At 45.9% G+C, this 12,991-nt stretch overlaps 1 protein-coding gene across 5 annotated transcripts in view; it reads left to right on the top strand.

The window, feature by feature from the left end:
* The window catches only part of RALYL (RALY RNA binding protein like), a 1,712,955-nt gene that overhangs the window by 360,318 nt on the left and 1,339,646 nt on the right, over positions 1–12,991 (top strand). The window lies entirely within an intron of this gene.

Below are 12,991 nucleotides of genomic sequence, written 5' to 3'. Positions count from 1 at the left end.
TTTTTAGAACCTCATCCTATTTTTTAGAAGGACTCTCTAGCGGCCCACCTTGCTTTTTTGGACATGAAGTGGAAAAAAATGTTCATGTAACTAAAGCATCCTGTGGTAGTGCACTGTCACTAACCGACAGCACATTTTCCATTGAAATGGGCACTAAATTTGAAGACACATACATAAGTAGCTGCTCTCTCCAGGTGGGAGAAATGCCGGCTCCCACAGCATGCTGGAATGGCTGGCTGGGGTCGGGGGTGCCCTGGGACTCCCCCTGCAGCCCACAACGTGGGATTGGTGGGAGCCCCACCTATTTATAATGCAGGTCTAGGGGGATGCGGTACCTGGAACCAAAATAGGCGGGGGTGCACAGTCCACTCGCTTTTAAAAACTTGAGAGCCCATTGGGATGGGGCCCCTGGGACCGAATATGGCTTGGGTAGGGGGGCACTTTTATTATATTTTACCCCAGGGAATGGGGTCCCATGATCATATTAGGGCTTGCTGAATGGGCCACGCAGCCCGCTCAACTTTTGTTTGTATTTGGCCCTGAGGGATGGGGTACCCAGGGCCTATTTGGACTGGAGAAGGGGGCTACATGCCCCCCTTTTACGTGCATTAGGATCCCTGGGCTTATTTACGCTCAGGATTGAAGCTGCACGTCCCCTAACCTTAGATTATAACCCCAGGGGTTGGGGTCCACAGGGCAGATGAAGGCTTGGGGACGGGAGCCACATGCCCCCATGACTTGTTTCATTGTAAAAGGCCCTGGAGGTGGGGTCCCAGGTACATTTTAAGGCTTGGGGAAGGGGGCTGCATGCCCAGCTTCCCTTAATATATATTGAATTGGGTCCCCAAGCCTCGAAGTCCGATCCCACGATGCACACACCAAAGGTTATGCACGGCATGGGGTTGGCAGCCTGCTACGGGTTTGGCCACAGGGTCTGATGGTAGGCCAAGCCTTGTGGCCAACCTTCCAGTGTGCACAGCCAAAGGTGATGTATGGGGTTCCAAAGTGCTTTGAGACACAACCTCTGGCCTAACAACCTCTCTTTGTTTTCTAACAAATTGGCCAACTTGCACTGTAGGCAAGTGATCGTGGGCGATACTGCAGAGTGGGGTCACAAGAGTTCCAAAGGTTAAGTAGAATTATCCCAGCAGACGTTGGATGAACCCTAGTTTTACAAAACATGGATTTGTCATTTTAGAAACCCTTATATATCTTGTTTTCTCTTGTCATGTCCAACTTGTAGGTAGCTACAATCTGTCATCTTGGTTGAATTTTGCAATTTTCCATTAACCTATAGCATAAATGGCAGCTCCCACGCTATTCTGTTGTGACTTGTTTGATTCTAGTTTGGTTGTTCTCCGAGACCATGGATAGGAATTGACAATCGTAGAATTTTACTTAATGCATATTTCACTAATATTATGCATTTTTAGTGTAAAATGTAAATCCTTAGGTGATTTCTACACACCAGAATGTTGTAAGATGTATGTTTATAGTTTGAAATTGTATTTTTCATGTATTGTCAGAAAATAATAATAATATTGTTGCACGTAAAGGATAGTTTTCTGAGATGTTCTAACCAGCAGGCCTGTTTCGCTGAGTATGTCATTTGGTGACAGCCGCAGAGCCTCTCATTAAGTGAAGGATTTCATTTTGAAACTCAAGAGCGGTGGAACACTGTGCTTGCCATGCTATTCTGTTTTCAGGGATGTTCCTTACTGAACCTGTACTGTCTGTTCCGTGACGTCCCAAACCTATTTCTATCTTTATTGATTTTGGTGCCAGCCTCAGTAAAAATACTGTGCACTTAACAGGCCATTTGGAAATATACAGACATAAATTCACCCAGCAGTAAAACCATGCTTATAGATTTAGACTATGACAAATAAGTACATAAACATGCCTATAATTTGTGATCTAGTAAGGACACCCCAACCTTTAAGAAGGGGTGCAGACACGCTCATTCACTGTGCAGAGTGATTTTTGAAGGCAGTGGAGATCAATGTGCCAGGAGTCTATCTCTGTGCACACCATCATACAATATTTTAGCTTTGTTTCTGCTGCACTCTAATTAAAGTCCTGCATTCCCCGTTTCTGTCACAGGATCTGTTTTTGTGAATTTGAGATGTTAGTTTAAGCGAGGTCTCCTGTAACCAGAACGCTGTCTTTTGTTACTATGGCAAATATACAGTTTCTATGGAATTCGGTTTATCAAGGTCCTCACTGAAATATTGTGTTGAAACCTCGGGTCAGTGGCGTGGCCAAGACGGGAATGGAGTAAGACGCGCATCGGCTTGTCTCCCGAGCCGCGTAGGCCTACCTGCAACATCCTGTGGACTGGGACCATGTGTGACTAGTGCTAAGCAATGCTGGGTACTCTTGACCTTGCTATGCAAATGGAGGTAGCTATTTTGCCCCATGGCAGCGGACAGGCAAAAGCCCCTCAGACTCCTCGATGCAAACTGGCCTCACCCTTACCACCATCTTGTGGAAGAGAATGCCACAGCCCACTGAAACTGAAGTGAAGGCATGGCAGCTGTAATATAGCCCCCCCCCCCCCAGAGTGTGAGCATCGCAGAGATGACTAATGACTAGCAGCGTGGGTGTGCCCACATGTTCCTGCCCCTGCCTGTTGCAGGTCATCTGCAGAAGTGCCGCAGACCCATCAGCGCAGACCGACATTGCCAGGCCGCCATCTTGCGGAGGAGTGCTCCTCGTCCTGATGAGACTTAGGCAGAGACGCAGCTGTTCTACTATCGGGAGCCACACAGAATGCGGAAGCAATAGAGAGGAGTGGCCATGTCGGTGAGCCTACATATTCCTGCTCACTGAGGATTATCCTCCAGAGAGCAGCCTGATCGGGACTGGCATCGGGCAGAGGGAGAAGACTGCGGAACAACAACAGGCTTACCTTCCCCCCTCCAGTATCCCTCTCTCAGCTGAGGCACCACAATAGAGCAATCAAGTCAAAGCTCACCGGCTCTAATTAGGGCTGCGATGCACTGCAGCCCTAGAGCACAGAAGAGCCGAAGCATGTGGCACAACTAGTCGGATGCAGCCTGAGCTGCACCTTGTGTTCGATGTGGAGGTCTGGTGATCTTGCACTGATCTTCTAGACCCCTGTTGGGGGGGGGGGGGTCAATCAACCTGCACGAAACCTGCAATAGCCATAGGCCTGCCCTACCCCCAATCATCAATTACAGCACCTGCATTCTTTTACCCAGCAAAATGATGATTCGTTTGCACAGAGTGAGTAAACACCCCCTTTTATTAATGCTATATTTACTGCATTCCTGGCAAGGAGCTAACCCGTTTGGAAAAGGTAGAATATTAGCTGACATTATTGTTATTCAAGCTAAGCAACTGTTCAATAGACTAATGGATCACTGTATTACACCACAATGTTCCCAAGGGCTTGGCTGTTGAGCAAGAAGGATAACGTGGAAGAGGCGGTGAAGAATAATGTTACTTGTTCATCACCCTGAGCACCTCATCAACCAAAGGGTTTGAAGGTAAATTCACTTTACCTACACCCGAGGACATGGGATTGCCCTGGGAAGTGTTATTGTTGCATTCTGCCTGCATTGGAGATGCACCATGTGGAGCGACAGATACCCCAGTGGACATAAGACATGAGACTTGCGATACTGGTGTGAGCTGGTGGGCAGCACAAAACATATTACCTGCCCCCACTAGCTCTATTGAACATTGTAGGGGCTTTGGGGAGACTGCACCTCTCCCCTGGGGTGGGGTGTCACAGGTTATATGAAGTGAGGGGAACGTTAGAACATGTCAGCAAGGGATGAGCTCATACCTTGGTGTGCCCCACGGCTGACAGAGAAGGCGCCTTCTAGTGGGGCACCCTCCAGGCTGGACAACATTTTGAAAGGTGACCCATGGACAGTTGGAGGGGAGGCCCATCATCCTTACTTGATTGTATGCTTGAACCCAGCGGAAGAGACAGGCTCTCCTTCCCCTGAAGTATGCTCACCCTTAGCCCTGATGACGAGTCACCCATATAACTGTGACAGGTACTACTGTAAGACAGAGCAAGGGTGACAACCTTGACAGGCCTAGAATCCCCACACTAAATGCTCTTGCACTTAGACACTATGCTGTGCATAAAGCCCACCAAACACAACTCAGTGACCTCCCGATGGAGCAAAACCCCCACGGCGGATAGGGAAACAGATCACCCTTCAGCAGCCAAATCTGGAGGGTTGACCCTAGTGTCTATATCGCAAGATTATATGGACCATTTTCTATAGAAGATCCACTCTGAAATAGGCTCAATTAAAGCGGACTTTAAGTCTTGCATCCAGGACTTTCTGAGCAAAGTCTCTGAGATAGGGGGCATGTGGATGACCTTAAACAAACAGTTGATGCTCGCTCGGAAGACCAGGAGATGCTGTGGTGCAGAGTAGTGGCCCTTGAGGATCAACAGATAGAACTACAGACTGAGCAGGTAGAGCTGGAAAACAGTAATCACCTGAACAATATATGCATCAAAGGTGTGCCCAAGAGAGCCAAAGGAAACCACATCATGGCCTTTACAGCCTAGCTCCTACAGACGATGTGAGGGGACACAGAAGCTCCTCCTTCAGCTCTGGATAGGGCCCACAGTGTGGCATCTGTATCTGGGCACCCTGACTCAGCTCCTGACATCCTGACGCAAGTGCACTTTTTTACGGATAAAAAGTTATCCTGCAAGCCTCCAGAAACAAGACTGGCATTTCATGGCCATACCATCCAACTCATCCAGGATCTCTCTCGAGTTGCGTTATGCAGATGGCACAATTTGAAGCCGGTCACCCACAAACTGAGGGAGATGGGCATTCACTATCAGTGGGGGGAGCCCTTTGCCCTCTTGTTCAAATGGCAAGGTAAACTATGATATGTGCATTCCTTGGCAGAGGCAAAACACTTACTAGGGATCTCAGCCATCCTCCATGACAAAGGCTCTGCCTTGCCCTGCACGTCATCTAGAGCAGGACTTCCCCCCCCCCCCACCCCCACCCATTTGGAACATGGTATGGCCTCAATGACCAGACTAGTGACAAAAGGAAACAGCATTGCAGGAGACCAAGTGCAACATTATCCATCCTCTCCAGAACATGGGGTAGTACCCCTCACCGACTCCATCCTCCTCCAGCTAACCGTAACACAGAGACAATTATATATCAATGCGTGAGCCCCCACTTTGTTCTCCTCCAGGAGACTCATGTTGTTGGGCCGAATGGCCACCAGATGTTGGACTCGAGATATCCATTAAGATACTGGGCGCACACAAAACTTAAACATTGGAATTGGGTGTTCTATGCAAGGCAGGCTTCTGCTCCAGCATTTTGAAGGTAGTAAAGAGATAAGGAGGGCTGCTTCCTGAAACTACATATGCTTAGGGGCAAAAAGCCTCCTACATTACTCAACATCTATGCTCCCGACCACTCACAGGACCTCTATCTCAGACACACACATTGCGTGATCAACTAGTGAAGGTAGAGGGCGACATCATAGTGGGCAGAAACTTTAATTTTGTTTGGGACCCAGCTCTACACAGAAGCAAGGAGCATACCTGGGCAATGTCCGCCCAACTTAAGCGTGAGGCTAGTAAACTCTTGGCACTGTAAACACCAAGATGTGCGTGAATATTCATTTTATTCCCATGTTCATTCATCATACTCTCGCATTGACCAAAATGTCCTTACTCCTTCATTAGTGACCTCGATATGATATCTTTTTTCACACCCACGTAGAATTGATATGGTCCAGCAATACCCCCTCTCTTAGGGACCCACCGCAATGGCGCCTACCTCAAGATTCCTCCAAGACCTGGTGGATGTGGCTGAGATCTGTCAAGGGATCAGTGATTACTATGTGCTAAACACATTTGAGCAAAATGCACTCCTGTACATCTCGCTACATATACTCTGGGACAAGTTCAAAGCCACCATTAGGGATGTGATCTCCACAATAGCCATTGCCGGGGGGGAGAAGGCCAACCTGGTGGAACCAAATCTGGCAGCTGAGATTAAAGCCTTAGAAAAGCAGGACCATGTAGCTCCCCCTAGATGCAACAAACGGCAAATGGCAACCCTGCATGGTCAAATGAAAGCACATAGAACTAATAGGGCAGAGCGCTCACTCTTACCTCTAAAACAGATATAATAGGAAGGGGGAACAAGGTGGGCTCCTTGTTGGCTCACAAACCCAGGCTAGCACCTACATTACTTATCTTCATATCGGGGACATGGGATGGCAACCTCTGAGCAGGACAAGCAGCGGGCGTTCCATGACTAATATTAAAGTCTCCACACATAGGATGTTGTCCCTCAAACACTGATAAATGAGTTCCTGCGTGCATGCGATGGGGTCCCCATCCATCTCCAACGTGCTTAGCTACTTGACACTCCAATCACCCTTGAGCAGTTGCACCGAGCAGTGCAGGCCCTCCCGCTAGGTAAAACTCCAGGACCCGATGGGCTCCCCGTCACTTTCTACAGACTGCTTCTTTCTAATCTGCAGGACCACCTGATAAAGCTGTTCAATTCCTTCACCCAGGATATGGGCCTTGCGCCCTCTATGGCCAAGTAAATACCACACACACTGCTCTTCCCATGACCCCATAGCTCTCCTCAACCAGATGCAGAGCTATTCACAAAGATATTATCCACTAGGCTAAAGTGCTGTCTCCCAGAACTTATCGCCCCTGATCAGGTGGGTTCATTCGCAACAGACAGGGAGCAGGTGACTTACGGCGGGTAGCATACTTAGTTGAAAAGTCCCATCGCCACAACATCCTGATGTGCCTGCTCACACTTGATGCAGACAAGGCTTTCAACATGGTGAATTGGTCTTTCCTCCGAATGGTCTTGGTCAAAGTAGGTCTGGGGCTGGCCATGATAACTGAAGTTAGGGCCTCGTATGTCACCTTAAAAACTACCATCCATGTCAGTGAACAGAACACTGCTTCGATTCGTATCGTCAGGGGCACCCAGCAGGAGTGCCTGTTGTCACCATTCTCTTTGCCTGAGCAGTTTAGCGATTGGCTGTCACCATCCACCGCATTGCTGCCATTGTGGGCATTACCTTTATTGGTCAAGATCATAAGATAAGCTTATTTGCAGACAATCTCTTGCTTACTATCTCTCAACCTGCTACTTCCCTACAGGATTGCCACATTTGAGGCAGTATCTGGGTTCAAATGCAATAAGACCAAATCCTGTGCGCTTAACCTTACTATTTCTAAGCAGGACCTCCCAGTTCTGCAAGGCATAGCACCATTCCAATGGGCCCCCAGCCTGTTTAGATATTTGAGTCTTACCCTAACCCTTACACTGTCATCCTGGACACAGGCCAGTTGGCCTCATCTCCAGCAGTCGAACCTAGCAGCTCTCCCATGCTGGAAACCCCTCCACATCTCTTGGTTGGGTCACATCAATGTCATAATGATGAATATCCTCCCAAGGGTTCTGTATCTTTTCCAGTCCCTGCCTACTCCGATGTCCCAAGACGACATCACATACTTACAGCGATACATCTGGAGTGGGAAGCGACCAAGGATCTCTAACTCACTACTGATGCAGCCTAGAGACAGGGGTGGACTAGCCTGCACTAACCTCCTCGAATATTATTGGGCTGCCCACTTAGGATACATCTCTGAGTGGGTGGTCTGTGAGAATGAGAAACACTGGTTCCACATGGACCAGGCTGTGGCCTACTGACCCCATGGTACTTAGCCTGGTTGCCTCGACATGCCAGACCATGCAGCGTCGATATAGCTACCCCCACTAAGACAGTACTCGAATTATGGGACCAACTAGCACTCAAGAGGGGGTTTACTACTTTCCCCTCCCCAACACACCAATTACACTCAACACTGACTTCACTCCCATGCTTGCATCCCAGTCCTTTCCTAGCTGGAAGGTGGGGGATTGTAGGACATTAAGGGATCTGTTTGTGGGAACCTCCATATAATCCATTGAACAGTGTATGGCTGACTACCGCCTCCCTGAAACAACGAAGCTGCAATACTGCCAGCTGCAACTTTGGGCATACACCCCTCCAAATATCCCGGGGCCAGTAGACCCTATACCCTCTTTGAAAAACTAGTGAGCGCATACAACTGATCTAAGGGACTGATTTCTAATACCTACCAGACACTTCAACACTCAACACCACCCCCCGAACCCACACATACCAAACTTGTTGGCAGACTAACAACACAGAAGGCATCTCGTCTAAACAATGGGAACCCTTTGGCGAGACATACCCAAAACTTACTAAAGCTTATCCCAAAGCGAAACAGCGTATAAGATCATATTTCAATGGTATTACGCAGCGGCTCACCTCTCCACCATTTACCCTTCCATGTTGTCCCTCTGCTGGCAGTGTGGAGTGGAAGTAGCAGACTTCTGCCACATCTAGGAGTTTTGCAACCTCATAACCACATACTGGAAAGAGATCATGGGGCACATCAAGGCCACTGTAGGGCATTCGACTCCTTGCCTTATAAGCAATGACCCACGCTGATTGGAAGCTTATCAATTACATTCTGAATGCTGCACGACAGCTGATAGCATTGGCGTGGAAAAAGACAACTGCCCCTTCCATTGATCCATGGTTTACTGAACATGGCACGTGATGACAATGGAACAACTCTCCCACAAAATAACTTACACTGAGGCTAAATTTCAGTATCTCTGGCACCTTCTGATACACTATCTGACCCACTTGGAGTTCACTTGCTTCAGTCCACCAAAGCTCAGGGAACTGCAGCTTTTTGAATAACTTTCCTTCTGATGCTTATCTTCAAAAGCAAACCTCTTGCCTTCCCCATGCTAAGCAGCATCCACCTATGTACTACCAAACAACATTACTCATGTTTTGGAATTACATGTTGAAAACATTAACATGAAATTGTTGCACCCTGCTGTTCCTACGATTTTCCTTTCCTGGTTTGCAACATGTCATGCTGTGAGAGATTCTTTTGCATGGATCTTGAATGGCTGTTTTACCTATTTCTGTGAATCATTGTTGGTCTCACACTATATTTATCTGAGATGTCACAACTCGTCTCCTGTCCTATTACGATTGCTTATCGCAGACATGACGATTTTTGTTATGCTGTGTAATAACCTTTAATTAAAGAGATTGTGGGCAAAAAAAAGAATCCACTCTTCCTTCCCTTTCCTATAGTTCCCTGTCTCTTGAAAGGATGTCAATTTGGGATTGGCAGAACCAAATTGGATCTCACTAGCTGATGGTGCTCACTGATTTGCTTGCCCGGTTCCTTAATTCAATAAGACTAATAATTGACTTACCCCTAAACAGTCTTACACAATACATGCACCAGATCTGGTCTGACCACCCACAGTCACTGACACATCCGTGGTGAACAGAACATAGCAAAATGAAAAAAGCGGGATGAGGAGCCATCCCATGGCCATTCTACACCTCACCTATTGATAGGAGGCTTCATGCAACCCACAAAATCAGCTCTTACAATTAAATGCTCAGGGCATTGGGCTAATCCTGCTCCTAGATCTGGACTAAGGCTTCATTGTAACTGGTAGATCAATACACATGTATTCCCATTCACAGCACTTATGCTTTCCCTTCACTCTTAAACTGCCTAATCCTGCATGTTAGGAACAGAGAAATATCTTGCCTCCTACTGCCCAGCAATCATAAACTTGTTTATTTTCTTACTCAACTATAAAATATCAACCTCACTCACAATCAAATCCAATCAATCACTTTGATGTTGGGGGTGAGAAGACTTATCGGTGCCATAGAAAAACACCTGCAAAATAAATAAATCTTCTATTTCTTCTTTTGCTTATAAAGTATTCATAAGGCAAATTCAGCATACTGAAAAAACATGTGCATTACAATAGAACAATATTTTTTCTGGGTAAGATTGATTTAGTGGTACCTCTCTTGGAGTGTTGCTTATGGCTAAAATGACTAATTAGAGGGACTTCTTAGCTTCTACAGCCCTAAAGCCTATCCTCCACCAGACACAGAGGCCCACTGTAGGAAAATGTCTCTTTATGCATTTTTTTGACTGATGCTGCTGGGTTTTTACTCTGTGCACTGCGACTGCTATCCAGGCCACAGTGCATGTGTTCAGACCCCTCAAGCATGTCGTATTGGCTATACTCCTAATTGGCATGCTTAACTTACCTATAAGTCCCTAGTATATGGCACAAAGTCTACCCAGGACCTGTAGGTTTAATGTCACTGCAGGACTGCAGCATCATTATGCTACCACTAGAATGACAGTGCAAGACATAATAGCAGGCCTACCTCTAGAAAACCCTTTGGATAGACATATACCCTCCTTTTGAATATCAATAAATATCGATAAGGCCTCAATGGCTAGTAAGGCAGGGTTTGTGTGAATTAAAGTAGGATATGTAAAGAAATATTGGAAAACAGTCCTTACAGTGACCAGACCATAAAAGCTATTTTCACTGTAACAAGGTCCGCTGTTCCATAGAGAACATTAGGAGACAAAATAAAAGTAGATAATGATATTTCTGCACAAAAAATGGCTACAGAGTTAATTTTTTGACATTTCAAAATATTTATTAAAAAAACAATTTTAAGAAATTCGAGTATTAATTGAAGAGGGTGCTAGTTAAAAATTGATCTCAAATATTAATCACAATCCTTGTCAGGGTAAACCAGAAAAGTCACTAAATAAACTAGTGCTTAACTGTCTGGTAGCTTGGCACACAAGCAGTCAGGCTTAACTTGGAGGCAACGTGTAAAGTATGTATGCTGTACTCAAACAGTAAGAAAGTGAAAACACAACACAAGAAAAATCCCAAACCAATTTAGAAAAAAAATTAATAAATCAAATGACATCAATTCAACAAAAATACATTGAGTAGAACCAGAGTAATGAACTTAAATTTTAAGTTTCAAAATAACAAGAAAAAGCATGTAGCGCCATTCGCTGTTATCTGGTAGTTCTAGACAGGGTCAAAGTCAAAAGTTAAGGTCGACCTTTATGTTACATGGGTCGGAGGATACAGAGACCAGGTTTGCCCCGGTGAAAAGTTTTACCTTCTGACATAGTCTCTGGGATGGAAGTTTAAAATCCTCATCAGGGCAAGGCAGTAGGCTATGGCTGAAGAGGACTCTACATCATCACATAGCCTCTGGATGAGGTGTGTGTGAATCTGTTGATTATTGGCAGGAAAACACAGAGCAGTAGAAATTTTAATTTCACACTCAAAGATGGTCTCTCGAAGGCCAAATACTTTTTGTGCCTTCGCCCAGTGAAGGTTTCTACTTTATTATTCAGTCACTTTTTTTGGAGCTCAGCTTCTTCCATAGGTGCAAGGCTGCAGACTGGAGCTGAGGAGGGTTCCATAAGGCCAGACATCTTCTCCACTAAGTCCTACTGAATCTGATTTGCTACTGCAGTGAAGGACAAAGGGAGAGCAACCTGATTATTGGCCCAGAGGTGATACACCTTCATTGAATTGGCTTGGCAGATTTGTCCTAGACCCTCATTGGTTCTCTGAGCAAAACATTGGTAAAACGCTTCAAAGTTCCAGGTTTCAGGAAATTTTAGGAGGATTACACTTTGACACCACCCAAGGCACCAGGACCTTGGGTTCAGCACTTGAGGGTCAAGACTCACTCCAGCAGAGGGCGGCAGCTGGGCCCAGGGCAGGTCCAGTTAGAACAGGTCAGTTGAGCAGTTGCAGAAAAATGTCTCTGGAAGCTTGTGTCACTATAGCTTAAACAGGAATTCAGCCACCTGACCTTTGTAGTCACTTTTGGAGTCCTTGGTTTAAAGCAAGCAGGTTCAGTCTTCCCTCCGATTCTTCGGACAGCAGGGCAGTCCTTTCTCTGATTCTTCAGAGGTCCAGGAGTGTTCTGAGGTGGGTACTGGTGGTTTCCACATTTATACTAAGTGCCAGTCTGTGGGTGGGGTAAACACCATGCACTGCTTATGACCTTACATATTACATCAATCTTGACATGATAAATGACATAATTAATAACCTTTCCTGATGACATCTGAAATTACCTAATTGATGACAACAGCATGAAGTTATGGTTCTGGCTCAAACACGTACCTCTACTGAAATTTGTAAGTTATCTTGGTAGCTGTTTTTGTATGTTGATGCCATTTCGAAATTGGTGATATGTTCATGGGGGTGGTGTGAGTTATGGCTTGTGCACATGTGTTGATAACCATAACTAGTGAATTTCAGTGGTATTAAGATTTTGAACCATAACTCACCTTTTAACTTTGTTTTTTGTGTGAATTTGATGATATTCTTAATTTACAAAACAATCTGTGCCCAGTGGAACAGGGTAAAGTGCCTGGCCAACCAGTCACCAGCATTAATCACCCTGCACAGAGGCTTTAGCAGTGCTCAGCAGGAGCTGGGTGCAAACCCTGCTGCTCAAGGACTTTAGCCTATGACCACACTCTGTGTCCCACCATTCATGAGCATACAACCCCACACGTATGCCCTTTGACCGTATGCAGTTAAAGCTGGGCGCAGCCCTTACTGTGCAAGGGTTTTGGCTGTGCACAGTGAGGGTACACCCAACATATTACGAGCACACGCCTGTGCATGACCTTTGGCCATGCAATTTAGAGGTTGGGTACTGCTCCAAACTTATTGCTGGTGGCCAATACCCACTGCAGACAGCTTTGTCAACTGTTTATGTTTTTTAATAGAACATAAATTTTCCCTTATGTTCCTTTTAATTTGATTATTTTCATGTAAATCAGCAATCTCATTACTAAATGGTGGGTTTAAGCAGCATCTAAAATGGCTGCCAGTGGATTGCAATTTTCCTGTAGATCACGATTATTGCATTTGGAATTCTGGTTTTGAAGGGCTTTGTAAAGTGCATTTTCCCATGCCTCAAAGTGCCTCGCAAGAACCTAATGGTGGTAGTGTAACTCCTATGTGACCCCACAAGGCTGTTGAATTTTTTTAATTGATGGCCTAAA

Source organism: Triturus cristatus, chromosome 5_1 (assembly GCF_964204655.1).
Source record: "Triturus cristatus chromosome 5_1, aTriCri1.1, whole genome shotgun sequence".
Lineage (NCBI taxonomy): Eukaryota > Metazoa > Chordata > Amphibia > Caudata > Salamandridae > Triturus > Triturus cristatus.
This window is presented reverse-complemented; position numbering and strand designations above follow the sequence as displayed.